The sequence below is a fragment of the Drosophila bipectinata genome, unplaced genomic scaffold, assembly GCF_030179905.1.
Source record: "Drosophila bipectinata strain 14024-0381.07 unplaced genomic scaffold, DbipHiC1v2 scaffold_58, whole genome shotgun sequence".
Classification (NCBI taxonomy): domain Eukaryota; kingdom Metazoa; phylum Arthropoda; class Insecta; order Diptera; family Drosophilidae; genus Drosophila; species Drosophila bipectinata.
The window spans coordinates 128,327-142,604 of record NW_027222982.1 but is presented as its reverse complement, the minus strand read 5'-3'; the positions used below and the strand labels follow the sequence as shown (position 1 = coordinate 142,604).

At 38.8% G+C, this 14,278-nt stretch overlaps 1 long non-coding RNA gene across 4 annotated transcripts in view; it reads left to right on the top strand.

The window, feature by feature from the left end:
• Positions 1 to 14,278, top strand: part of LOC138927692 (uncharacterized) — a 114,217-nt gene that overhangs the window by 5,493 nt on the left and 94,446 nt on the right. For 3 of the 4 annotated variants that reach the window (XR_011444171.1, XR_011444169.1, XR_011444168.1), the window contains 2 exons: positions 2,836 to 3,042; positions 3,190 to 3,302. The exons of the other annotated variant lie outside the window; for it this stretch is intronic. This is a non-coding gene — a long non-coding RNA (uncharacterized lncRNA). Of the gene's footprint in view, positions 1 to 2,835; positions 3,043 to 3,189; positions 3,303 to 14,278 lie in introns of those variants that run through there. 4 annotated transcript variants of the gene reach the window in all.

Below are 14,278 nucleotides of genomic sequence, written 5' to 3'. Positions count from 1 at the left end.
TAACTGCAAGGGTATATCGACTTCGGCTCCACCTGAAGTTAGCTTTCCTTTCTTGTTTTTAAAATAAAATTACAATAAAATTAATAATAAAAACTGTGATTTAATTTTTATTACAAAAATTTAAAATAAAACTTATGATTAATTAAAATTACTATTAAAAAACGGTTAACATATTTATGATCTGTGGCGCAGTACCTTTCAAATGATGTATCGAATGTCCTTAAAGGACATATTACAGGATTCCTCAATAATTCAATTTGATTTTGCATTTCTGCTACTTATATTATGTTGAGGTGTTATTGGCAAACAACACGCACCAGCAGAAGATACCGTGCCAGACCTCATAAAGCATACATATTTTTTATCTCCTCTTTTACAGTGATTTCACAAACATGACAAGTTGATAAATCATTAAAAAGTAATTATAAGATCGGTTAAATTTTTCAAAAACATTTTTAGGACCTGTTTACTCTTTATTGTCATTGCAAATGCAATTGTTTAAAAATTTTTCTTCACATAATTCACATAATCGTGTCTTCCTTTTGTAATGAACAGTGTTATTTATTAAATTATTAAGGAATCCTGTAATGCCTATGTCCTTTAAGGACATTCGGTACATAATTTGAAAGGTACTGCGCTACAGATCATAAATATGTTAACCGTTTTTTTAATAGTCTACTTGGTTAAGAAGTAATTCGCATTCAATTTTTATTTTCAATTTTTATACCCTTGCAGAGGGTATTATAATTTTGGTCAAAAGTGTGCAACGCAGTGAAGGAGACATCTCCGACCCTATAAAGTATATATATTCTTGATCAGAATCACCTCCTGAGTTGATATGAGCATGTCCGTCTGTCCGTCTGTCCGTCTGTCCGTCTGTCTGTCCGTCTGTCTGTTTCTACGCGAACTAGTCTCTCAGTTTTAAAGCTATCGTCTTGAAACTTTGCACACACCCTTCTTTCCTTTGCACGCAGTATATAAGTCGGAACGGCCCGGATCGGCCGACTATATCCTATAGCTGCCATATAACTGATTGATCGGAAATGGTATAACTTTGGTGTTTTTAGAGTTACAGAGTTCAAATTTGACATGAGAGCTATTTTTGGCAACAAATTACGACATGCCAAATTTCATAAGGATCGGCCGACTATATCTTATAGCTGCCATATAACTGAACGATCGGAAATGACCCAACTTTCGTGTTTTTGAAGATAGAAAGCTGAAATTTAATACAGATTCTATTTTTGGTCAGTTAATCCAAGCTACCAAATTTCATTAGGATCGGCCGACTATATCCCATAGCTGCCATATAACTGAACGATCGGAAATGGTATTTGTTAGAAATATCAACTTTCGTATTTTTGAAGATAGAAGTTTGGGACTTTTTTTACATTTTGTATTGTAATAAATTGGATTATATATTCCTATTCCCATAAGGATCGGCCAACTATATCCGATGTTTGCGATATATATCCGGTTTTAACTGCAAGGGTATATAAACTTCGGCTCCGCCCGAAGTTAGCTTTCCTTTCTTGTTATAATATAAATTGAATCATAATTTTTATTTTTAATTTTATTTTAAAAATTGAAAAATAATTCTTATTTTTAATTATTATTATAAAAACTGAGAATAAGAGTTATATTTCAATTTTAACAATAGAAATGGAAATAAAAGTTTATTGTGTTTCTGGATTCACCGTTAAGGGGCTATATACAGTTGTACCGCGCATTTTAATTACAAATTTAGTTGTAATTAAATTTTATAGATTTTTTTGACACCATTGAAAATATTTATTCAAAATGTTTTACCGTCGTTGTTTAGTACATGTTTCTTTTTTTTATAAAAAAAATATAAAATAATAAAAATGTTATAGCCGAATTCCAAGATCGTCTTTTTTCAATGGTGTCTTGCGGTGGACATCATATCCCGAGAACGGTTCATCCGAAATAAAAAATTCATAAAAATTTCGTTAGTACATTGTATTGCCTAGTCCGGAAACGAAGGATTTGTTAAAATATTTATTAAAAAAAAAATGGCAACGGTTTTAACAAAAAATGTACTTTTTCAAGGTATAAGATTTTCGATTTTTATGCTCTAACAAGAAAGGAAAGCTAACTTCGGGCGGAGCCGAAGTTTATATACCCTTGCAGTTAAAACCGGATATATATCGCAAACATCGGATATAGTTGGCAGATCCTTATGATTACATCATAATAAAACCAATTTACTAAAATACAAAATCTAAAATAAGTCCCAAACTTCTATCTTCCAAAATACGAAAGTTGATATTTCTACCAAGTACCATTTCCGATCGTTCAGTTATATGGCAGCTATAAGATATAGTCGGCCGATCCTTATGAAATTTGGCATGTCACAATAATTTGCCAAAAATAGCTCTCATGTCAAATTTGAACTCTCTAACTCTAAAAACACCAAAGTTATACCATTTCCGATCAATCAGTTATATGGCAGCTATAGGATATAGTCGGCCGATCCGGGCCGTTCCGACTTATATACTGCGTGCAAAGAAAAGAAGGGTGTGTGCAAAGTTTCAAGACGATAGCTTCAAAACTGAGAGACTAGTTCGCGTAGAAACGGACAGACAGACAGACAGACAGACGGACAGACGGACAGACGGACAGACGGACAGACGGACATGCTCATATCAACTCAGGAGGTGATCCTGATCAAGAATATATATACTTTATAGGGTCGGAGATGTCTCCTTCACTGCGTTGCACACTTTTGGACAAAATTATAATACCCTCTGCAAGGGTATAAAAAAGGAGTTTTCAAAAAAGGAATTTATGGTTTCCATTTTCCTTTTCTTCAAGATTCAGGACAATGTTTCCACACAAGATGAACTGCGGCTCATAAACAATAGTTGAAACAAGCTACAATTTTAAGGTGCAGCTTTGGGGGTAAATCCTAATTAGGATACACCGACTCGCCAAAAAAAATAATCAAAACTGTGCTATGGCAATGGAGCTATTCGAGGAGGAATCGCGAGTCTACTTCCAGCCCGGAAGAGGCGGAATTCGGTAAGCCGGCTTGTAATCCCTTCCTGGAATTACTCGGGGACACTTGACTTGATATATCATCAATAAAAATATTGACAAGTTTCTTGACGTTCTGGTAGACCGGCCTTAGTGCTTTGATCTTGCCTCATTCATGAGTTTTATTTTCAGATCCTGTCAATCCTGTCGCGTTTTGTCCTGACTGAGTAACAACTGGAACCTGAATTAATCGGAAATTGTCAGACTGGAAAGATTCACTGACAAAAAAACAGCATAAAAAAGCATAAAAAAAAAGAATAGCATAAAAAATACTATGTTCTAAAAATTTCAAGGCTTTTTATACCCTTGCGAGGGTATTATAATTTTGTCAGTGGCGGATTTAAAGAAAAAAGGCCCAGTGGGCAAAATTTTTCCAGGGCCCCCCTGTCACCCCATACAAGAAAGAAATCGAAGGTGTAACTTTCAGCAAGAGGGGCCCTGAAAGCCTTTCGTCGGGGGGGCCCAGTGGGCAAGCGCGCAAGCGTGTTTTTGAAGATAGAAAGCTGAAACTTGGTATAGATTATATTTTTGGTCAGTTAATCCGACGATCGGCCGACTATATCTTACAGCTGCCATATAACTGAACGATCTGAAATATTTTTTTTTTAGAAATACCAACTTTGGTATTTTTGAAGATAGAAGTTCGGGACTTTTTTTTAGACTTTATATTATTATAAATTGGGTTATATTATTATATTCTCATAAGGATCGGCCAACTATATCCTTTGTTTGCGATTTATATCCGCTTTTAACTGAAAGGGTATATCAACTGCGGCTCCGCCCGAAGTTAATTTTCCTTTCTTGTTTTTATTGAAGTGAACAGTACCGAGAGAGATTGTGGCACTTTTGTCCATTTTCTATGGCGGCATCTGTATTGTGGCTGTCATTGGCAACACCCTGGTCATGTGGGTGAATGGAAAAGGTCACTAATATGTATGTGAGGAGAGTTGTGAACTCCACTCAGTTTTTTTAGAGATAGTTGTGTACATGTAATGTTACAAGTTCTAATTCCTTATATTTTAAAATTAGGATCTGCTTTCTGCTTCTGCTTTTTGTCGTCTCCCTGCTGTTGCTGCTTCCTAGATGCTGCCCTACCGACGATTTTCTAAAGTTGCCATACTGCTGACCTTCACACTGCTGCCATACCTGCTGATATTCACACTGCTGCCATACCTGCTGATATTCACACTGCTGCCATATCTCTGATTTTCATACTGTTATACTGCTGCTGTTGTTACATCTTCTTGTTACAATGTTTTGATGTATCATTCGGTCCCAGATATTCTTCAGCCAGTTTTTTACCTGCCCGACGTATAGCAACGGCGTATAGTCTCAAACTTATATAGTATAAGTCTCCAACTTTATAATTGAGTTCTGGTTTACGCCTTAGTTCATAGTTCTTTTTGTAGGATTCCTGTCCACGTTGAATCTCGATCTTTGCATCTTTTCTAAGTTGCTACCGTTGCTCGTCGAAGTTTGAATACATCTCCTCATCTAGAAGCTGTAGAATACGACTGGTTGGTTTATTGTTCATCTTCACACCAAACATTAGCTTAAATGGTGACTTCTTAGTAGACGCATGTACGTGGGAATTAACAGCTCTCTTCACCTCAGGCATTTCCTTAAACCACTTGGTTGGATCATCTGCCTGATCATCTTAGAAATAATCGACAAGATCATTTTTGATACCGTTTCTCTTCATGTGATCCGTAAACAAGTTGCCTGTGAAAGCAGAGCCTCTGTCCGAAACTATCCGCACTGGGTTGACAAAAATTTCAGCCCAAGTCTCAATCTTCTTCAGCGATTCCTCGCAGCTTCCAGTCTTCTTAGGAAGAAGCCATATAAACCTTGTGAATGAGCAAATATGTATTGTTTGTTTTCCAGTGACATCCATGGGAGCACGATGATCAACATAGATACACGGCTTTGGCTTCCAGGATATAGCTGTGCTGGCGGGACTCAGCTCCTGCTGTCTTCTTGCTCCAATACTCGATAGGGTAGAGTTTGACATCGAACCACTGCATAAATACCGCTGCAAACCCGTATTTTGATGCGCCTGTGTTTAACTCAGTTTAAGTTTCTCTGGTGTAAAATTTCCAAAACATGTTCCTTGGTTAAGGCAAGAAGTGACATTTTCGCCACTTGACGTTCAGGCCAAACGCCCCAGCTCTTTTGCCATCCCCAAGTGCCATCTTTTGCAAACATTTCTCTGCAGTCTCAGCGTGTTTAAATATATATAATATATATTAAATATAATATATGGATGTATACCATATATAAATCGAGTATGTCCTTGTTCATCAGCTCCTGAAAAACATCAGCTCCTGAACTTTTCCCTTTAAAAAAAAGGTCCTCCACTCGGTTGGCTACAATTTTAGACCCTCGGTTAAAAAAAAAGGGTTTCAGGTCCCAGGTTTCAGGTTTAATGCGGTGCAAGCCGTATCTCTGCTAGAAAAAATACTTTCTCCTCTACCCCATACCAACAAGGAACCCATTTTAACCACCGGAACCACCAAAACCGAAATCTTCGCTCCTCAAGTTTGTAAAACAAGACATAGAGTTAAAACAGAGGTCTAGCAAAGTTGAGTCAATAATTCAGATACGGCAGAATTTCTAGAAAATGAACATTGATGAAAATCAGGACCCATTGGAGTACTGGAAGGTAAAATTTAAAATGTTTATAATTGCAGCAACATTAATTAGAGATGCCCGAATTGGTTATACGCGCTAAGCAGGGGCTCTGCATTCCGGCAACCTCGACAGAATCGTAAAGGATGTTTTCCAAAGCGGGCCTAACAATCTGTGACCGAGGGGCGTCCCTGAAGCCAAAAACCGTTAACAAACTGTTATTTTTCAACAAAAATTGGTTTTTAACCAAAGAAATGTGATTTAATTTCTCCTTCCAAATATGAACTAAAAAGATCTCATTTGAATTTGAACCAGTGCACTGGTGTATCCGCTCCGGTTCCAGGATTGGAAGTCGTCGTATGACTGACCCTACGTCGCGCTCCCGCTACACCGGGACACCGTGCATACGCGCCGCCGAACCCGAGTTTGTAGTGGCGGGGCTGGTGACCGGGGTGTTCTCACTCGGTCTTTGACTTGGGCGCGAGTTCTCGAGTCGGCCGATACGCCAGACGTACGCCAGACGTATCCTTTCCTCACTTCCTTGCAAGGCTACCTGCTGTGTTCGGGAATGAACCAACTCGACTACACAACCCTGGGTTTTTAGAGTAAAGTCCAGCAATGGATCCTTTCCTTATTTATCTACTCGCTCTCCTTGCATTTGGCTGTCGGACTCTCCAAAGGCGGTCCCTTAACTCAAACAAAGCCGAATCCTTTTTAGAAACGCTCTAACACTTGAATGGCGGATTCTCCACAGGCGGTCCTCCAACTCAACGCCGTGTGGCGGCATTTACCCCTTCACCGGGCACCGTTACGTTCCACGTGGATTCCGGAACCCACGGTAACTGGCTTTCACATTTCCCCCAACCCCCCGTACTGATCCTGGCGACATTCCATTGGGCTGCCAGGTTGATGACCGGTGGTTGACCCCCTCTTTCCGCCTCCTCGGGCCCTCTTCCTGGCCATGTCCGCGACGGTGACCATCGCCCCTTGTCACTGGCGGCACCTTTCGGCTCTCCTCCGGAGCTCCAGCACTTCGCTCCGGCGCCGCTCCTCCACCGTGGCGCGAACGACGGGTATCGCTCTCGTCTGACGAGACGATCATTGTCGCTTCTGATTCGTGGGACATGTTGCTCCGCTGATTAGAATTTTCCAGTGCACTGCAGTGGTCGGCACCCCAATACATTGATATGATTTTAACGCATTAGTGTTAGTTCCGAATAGCAGAGAGTAGGCTGTGAGCATGACGCACTATGGGGCCAACGACCACTTTTTGTGGCCGAAAAACGAAACGAGATATTTCGGTTTGGTTTTCGGATTTAAGTTTATAATAAAAAAATGAATATGTCTTATGAAAATGTATTTGTATTATTAATTAATTAATTATTAATTATAATTATTATTATTAATTATTAAATGTATTATTAAAAAAAATATTATATTACCTATTATAATATTTCATCATAAAATTCCATCATAAACTTCCCTCTCTTTCTCTTAAGCGAACGGTCGTGTTTTTTTTTGTGCGCACTGCTTTTTATTATAAATATTGGTAAACCGGTGTTTACATACAGGGTTGCCCATATTCGACGGACCCATCTGACGACGCCATAACTTTTGACAGAGATGGCGGATCGCTTAATGACATACCGCGTTTGAAGCGTCAGTCCAAGCAGATTTTTACCATGGAACAATACACGCCACGCGAGCGCTCTCAAATAGTTGAAATTTACATTCAACGGAACAAGTCCATTGTAAAAACTCAACGTGCTTTTAAAAAATTAAAAAATGTGAAAAGTGCGCCTTCTAAGAACACCATTAAGCGTTTATACGAAAAATTTACGACTGGTGAGGCTCTTTCTAATCCGAAGAGGCCAAATAAAAGTCAACCAAGGCGATCGGACGAGAATATCACTGCCGTACGAGTCAGTGTTGAGAGGTCCCCAAGAACATCCCGAAAACGCCGTTCTCAGTCAAAGGTTTACGTTAACAAGCCAAGGACCCTAGAAGGGCTCAAGGACAATTCGTGAAGAAATAGCCGCTATTCCGGCCGAAATGTTGGCGAAAACGATGGAAAATGCTGCAAAAAGGGCACAATACGCCATCAACGCCAGAGGCGGCCATTTGAAAGACATCATATTCAAAAATTGATGTAAACAAATCTACTTGGAACAAATTAAATGATTAAGATTGCCAACCGCCAAATTTTTATTTTTTTCTTTGATTTAAAAAAAAAAAACATGTGTCCGTCGAATATGGGCAACCCTGTACATGTGAACTAAATCTTGTGAATCTTAACAATCTTAAAGCCTAAGCCGTATCGCTTCGCGAGTGCTGTGGTATATTTGGAGTCGAATTAATAATTTGTCTAAATTCTATTCCAAGCATAGCTCAGCTCTGCTTCTTCCCCGGCTTATCTCTATTTCTGCATTTCTCTTTTGCACTATTCAAAGCTCTCGCTTCGGCTTCCTATTTGGCACAGTGGTTCAAGGTATTGTGTTTTTTAACTTTTTAAATATTAATTTTTGTTTTATTAAATAAAAAAAAAAGTTTTAATAAAATGGAATTTAAACTTGTCTGTGCCATTAAGTCTTGTAACAAGACAATTTCCTCATCCCAGCCTGCCATCCATTGCTGGCTATGTGAGAGCGTCGTACATGCTAAGTGTGCCGTTTCACTGCTTGTCTGTGCCATTAAGTCTTGTAACAAGACAATTTCCTCATCCCAGCCTGCCATCCATTGCTGGCTATGTGAGAACGTCGTACATGCCAAGTGTGCCGTTTCACTGCATCAGTTTCGGATGCCATTTCCCGTAGGTCTGGGATACATTATTGTTGTGAAAATTGTCGTGCTGTGCAAGGTAAGCATTTCGGTCTGCTCAGCCCAATAGTGGATTTAAAGAGCTGATCACTGGTTTTCGTAAAATCAATGACCAGCTCTGTACGCTGGACACTCAGTTTAGTGGCCTTCAGCTTAAGAAATCCGCTGTTTCTGATCCGCCTCAGCCTGATCAGCCGACATTAATGCAGCCGCTTATACCCCAAGGGCTAGAACTGAGAAAAAATGCGTCCGAATTTCTCAGGGATAATGAGCAATTGTCCGATATGTCCGCCATGGCATCCCTTTAAGTGATGCCACAGGTCCTAGGGAACGAAACCACCATTAGAGTCACCCAAAAGGGTATTCCATAGTCCACCACAGTCCACCGGCACCGACTGATGCTGCAGTTCTCGTACCTGCGACACCCAAACCCTTACAGGTGATTCCTCCATCGAAACATATATTTGTTTCTCGGCTTGCCCCTGATACTTCAGAGATTGATATCTCGGCTTATATCAAAGCCAAAACAAAAGCCGATATAAGGGTGGAGGACATACAAATATTTAAATATAATTATACAAGGCGCATATCTTCTTTCAAGATTCGTGTGCCCGCGCTGATGTTCAAGACGATTTGTTCTCCCATTTTTTGGCCGGAGAATCTTTTCGTCCAAGAACATCAGCCACTAACCCAAAAAACTAGTATCATCACTAACACTTACCTATCATGCTCCATAGCAAACTCCCTAAACTATACTCTGATAGTTCTTCCTATCAGAAACTTGGTTAAAGCCGGAGATCTTTAGCCCCGAAGTTTTTCCAAGTAAGTACATCACTTTTAGACGGGATCGACCTCAGCGAAGGGGGGTGGAGTCCTCATTTCGGTAGACTCTAACTCTACTTGCGTTAAAATCACTATGTCCGTGAAATATACATTACATGTTCATATATACCGCCTATGTCTGAACGGCCTACATATTGGCAGCATTTGTCCGCTTTTTGACACGTCTTTAATCTTATGACGGATCGTGACCAACTCGATAACTCACCATCTTTGTCACTTATCACTCACCATGACTTCACCGCGGGCATGTTTGACATGTCCCTAGGTCAGATTAACCATGTTAGAAATTCGTCGTCGGCTTTTAGACTTATGTTTTGTATCTGATCCTGATTGCACCGCTCTCTCCAGAGCTTTCCCCTTTCAACCCCAGAGGGTCCTTATCACCCCACGCTGGAGGTCTCTATCGAAACTATTCCTGGTATCGAGTCACTATGTCCCTATATAGAGTCACTATGCGTGGCAAATAAGATTCGCTGCTTCCGTAAAGCTGATTTTCAGAAACCTAATAGCCTTATCGATACATACGATTGGTCCGATATTCTGGCATGCACTGATCTTTACGTCACTTTAGAAAAATTTTATTTTACTTTAAATCAGAGGTCGGCACGGCCCTATTTCTCTGCCCGAGCTCTGCCACACACACACAGTATAAATGTGTGAAACGTCATGCTCAAAGCCTACTTTCTGCTATACGTTACTAACACTAATGCGGTAAAATCATATCAATGTATTGGGGTGCCGACCTCTGCTTTAAATAAATTTTTTGACTCATGTGTGCCTTTTAAATATCCGTCCGCTTCAACAAATCCTCCTTGGTTTACAAGGTGCCTCACTAACCTAAAAAAATAAAAAAAATAAGCTTTTACTTAAATATAAAAAAAACCTGCAGTAGTGTTGATTTCTCAAGATACCTACTAGCTCGGTCAAATTTTACCGTGCATAACGCTGAATGTTATAGGAATTATATTGACCGCTGCCGGATTCAATTTACTCAGGATCCAAAGCAGTTTTATAATTTTGCAAACACTTAGCGTAAACACGTATCTTTTTCACCCCTGCTTACGTTTGAAAATTCTTCTGCGACTTCGGATCAGGCCATTGCCGATCTATTCGCAGAATTTTTTCAAACAACTTATTCTCCTCCTAAATTGACTGATCAGCCTTACGCATATAACATTCAAGCAGCAAATCTTATTTTCTGTCCGTTTTTTTCTGAGAACAACTTATTATCTGGTCTTTTAAGGGTAAAACCCATTTATTCGCCAGGCCCCGATGGAGTACCAGGCTCTGTGCTAAAATACTGTGCCAGTGCTCTGTGCAAACCTCTTCTTAGACTTTTCAACTTATCTTTGGAAACCTCGATTTTTCGCCTTAAGTGGAAGGAATCATTCATAATTGCCCTACATAAAAAAGGGAAAAAGTCTGAGGCTTCCAACTACAGAGGCATCTCTAAGTTGTCGGCAATTCCAAAGTTATTTGAAAAATTAATTATCCCTCATTTGCAACACCTTTGCTCTTCGATTATCACTCCTTGTCAGCATGGCTTTATTAAGCGTCGCTCCACCAACACAAACTTATTGGAGTTGACATCCTTTGTCATAGATGGCTTTTGTAAGGGATATCAAACCGATGTAATTTACACAGACTTCAGCAAAGCATTTGATTCAGTTAATCACTCACTCTTGTTGAGTAAACTGAATATGCTTGGTTTTCGTAAAGACCTCTTAACGTGGATCTCCAGCTACCTAGATGGAAAGACACAAAGAGTCTTAATTAAAAACATACAGTCCCGTGCTACATCCGGCGTCCCTCAAGGAAGTCATCTTGGCCCGTTATTATTTACGCTTTTTATAAACGACTTGCCCCCTGCTTTAACGAACTCTCTAGTTCTTATGTATGCAGATGATGTAAAGCTTTCCCAAAACAAAGTTGAAACATGTGAAGTTTAAGACTACATTCATTTGAAAGAGGACGAAAGACACTACAAAACAGTACAAATATTAAGTTTAAACTAGGTTAAATTTTTTTGTTTACTCCATTTAGAAAAAGCTCTTCAATTTAGCTTTTATCTTTTCAGGGGGTACACAAATACACACATTACAAAAACAACACGATCAATTCCCACAATTGACACCCACAAACACTTAGTACAAACCCCTTTGGTTCGACTGCATATCAAACATTTAAGTTTTAAATCCTTTTAGTCCACTAAAAACTCTCTTAAAAAAAACAAATATTTTGCTAATCTACCACTTGTTTTTTATCGGCACTAACAGTGAACTTTGACAGTTAATAACGTAACAGTGACTTTCTCTGTTAACGTTTCTGTTATGGATCATTGAAGCTTGATGTTACCTTAAGGTAATGACGTCATTAGATCCTTTTTTTAAGGACTTTTCAGAAATGACTTATGGCCACAAAAAGTGGTCAGTGGCCTCATAGTGTGACGTTTCACACATTTACACTGTGTGTGTGTGGCAGAGCTCGGGCAGAGACATTTCCTATGCCCTCGGGATAGGGCCGTGCCGACCTCTGATTTAAACTAAATGCGTTTTTAATTAAAACAGGGGTATTCATGGAAAACCATTATAATAGGGGTAAAAAAATTATTTTAATTATGTTGGTTTTACATGAATACCCCTAATGTTTATATATGTATGAGCGATAGTATCAAGATAGTATCGAGGCTTAGTCCGCAAACTATCATACTATCGATGGGGCTACCATCGATGATTTGCAGCTCTAGTTCCCAAGTGACTCGAAATGGCGTAAGCTTATATTTCTGTGATTACTACCGCAGGCTGTACTTCAGGGAGTAAATACTTTTTATAGTTGTTGTATTTTTTCATTTGTTTAATTTTAATGAAAAAAAAAGAACATAGGTTTTATACTTTTGATAAATTCTTGAATGCGTTTTCTTAAGATATTCTATGCGGCTGATTTATATAAATTTGATGCCCAAGTCAAAAGTTTTGGGCAAATTGGCGCACGCCGCTCCAGGGGACATGTGTTACAATTGTTATCAAATAGTTGTCAGAAACAGAGCATAAAGCAGATGCGTGTTAGGACGCCATTTTCGTATTAGTCAAAAGCCAAGAATAAAAATAACAAATTTTCTCTCATTTAAGATTAAAATATAGAAATTTATGAGTTTATTATATCCTACGGTTTCTCTTATGTAATAAATAATCTAGTCATCTTAAATAATCAATTAAATTTTAAGGTTCTCTGGAACTGGAAAAGTTGGGTATGGGGTATTTAAGATATTTAAGGAATTTTTTTATTTTTCAAAATGTTCTGTGGTTCATATAGGATATTTTTAGTGATTATATACAAAGATCAATCGAAGCGCAGACTAACTTTCTTTATGGTGCTCCTTTCAGAAATTTTATTTCTTTTATGTCGGTATTTGAATTAAACGACGCGTTGTCAAAGAAAACATTTCCCGAATGTTCCCGTTTCGAACCGATCCTTGACTCATACATTCCACTGCCATGGACTTGAGAACCTGGAAGAAGGTTCTCCTACAATGGGTTACGGAGTGCAACTTCATCGAGAGGAACTACATCACTCTGGAACAGACCGACATAGAGTGCTTCTTCACCGTCTACATACAACACCACTGATGTCCAATAGGGTACAAATTAATAACAAATTAAATCAGCAGATCAATAAAAAATAAAAATGGATGAAAGAAAAAACAAGAACAAAAAACAAGAAAGGAAAGCTAACTTCGGGCGGAGCCGAAGTTGATATACCCTTGCAGTTAAAACCGCATATGTATCGCAAACATCGGATATACTTGGCCGATCCTTAAAATTACATCATAATAAAACCAATTAATTAAAATAAAAAAACTAAAAAAAAAGTCGCAAGATTCTATTCCGATCGTTCAGTTATATGGCAGCTATAGGATATAGTTAGCCGATCGTTATGAAAATTGGTAGGTTCGATCAACTGACCAAAAATAGAATCTGTACTAAGTTTCATCTTAGTAAGTTGGGTCATTTTCGATCGTTCAGTCATATGGCAGCTATTAGATATAGTCGACCGATCCTTATGAAATGTTGTTCCGACTTATATACTGCGTGCAAAGGAAAGAAGGGTTTGTGCAAAGTTTCAAGACGATAGCTTTAAAGCCAAGAGACTAGTTCGCGTAGAAACGGACAGACGGACATGCTCATATCAACTCAGGAGGTGATCCTGATCAAGAATATATATCTTTATAGGGTCGGAGATGTCTCCTTCACTGCGTTGCACACTTTTGGACAAAATTATAATACCCTCTGCAAGGGTATAATAAAAACGGATAAAAAATTCGTCTATTTGGTCACACTTTCAAAGCCATTTAAAACTTTTTTTTTCAGACAATTTATACATAATTGGTCTAATGTAGGACAGTAAAATAGCATGTTTTTACCCATCATCTTCCAAGTCGATAAAACGATATCAGTCTTCTGTCTGCCAAAAGCTGCTATTTCCATAGTCGCAGAAAATCATTTTTATCGGAGGAATCCGAAATTTTTATTTATTTGAACTTATAAGGCAACCAGCGCTTTTTGAGGGCTGGTTTGAGGGCTGGCAGTATATAAGTCGGAACAACATTTCATAAGGATCGGTCGACTATATCTAATAGCTGCCATATGACTGAACGATCGAAAATGACTTTAAGTTGAACGTCAATTTGGCTTGAGTTTCATTTTTCTGGATATTCTGACTGTTCAGAATTGACTCAAAATGGCGTCAGCTATTATTTCTGTGACTAATACCGCAGGCCGTACTTCAGGTAGTTAATCAGGGATATTCTGTGCGGCTGATTTATGTAAATTTGATGCCCAAGTCAAAAGTTTTTGCCAAATTGGCGCATGTCGCTCCAGGGGGACATGCGATACAATTGTAACTAAATGGTTGTCTGAAACCTGAAACAGATGCC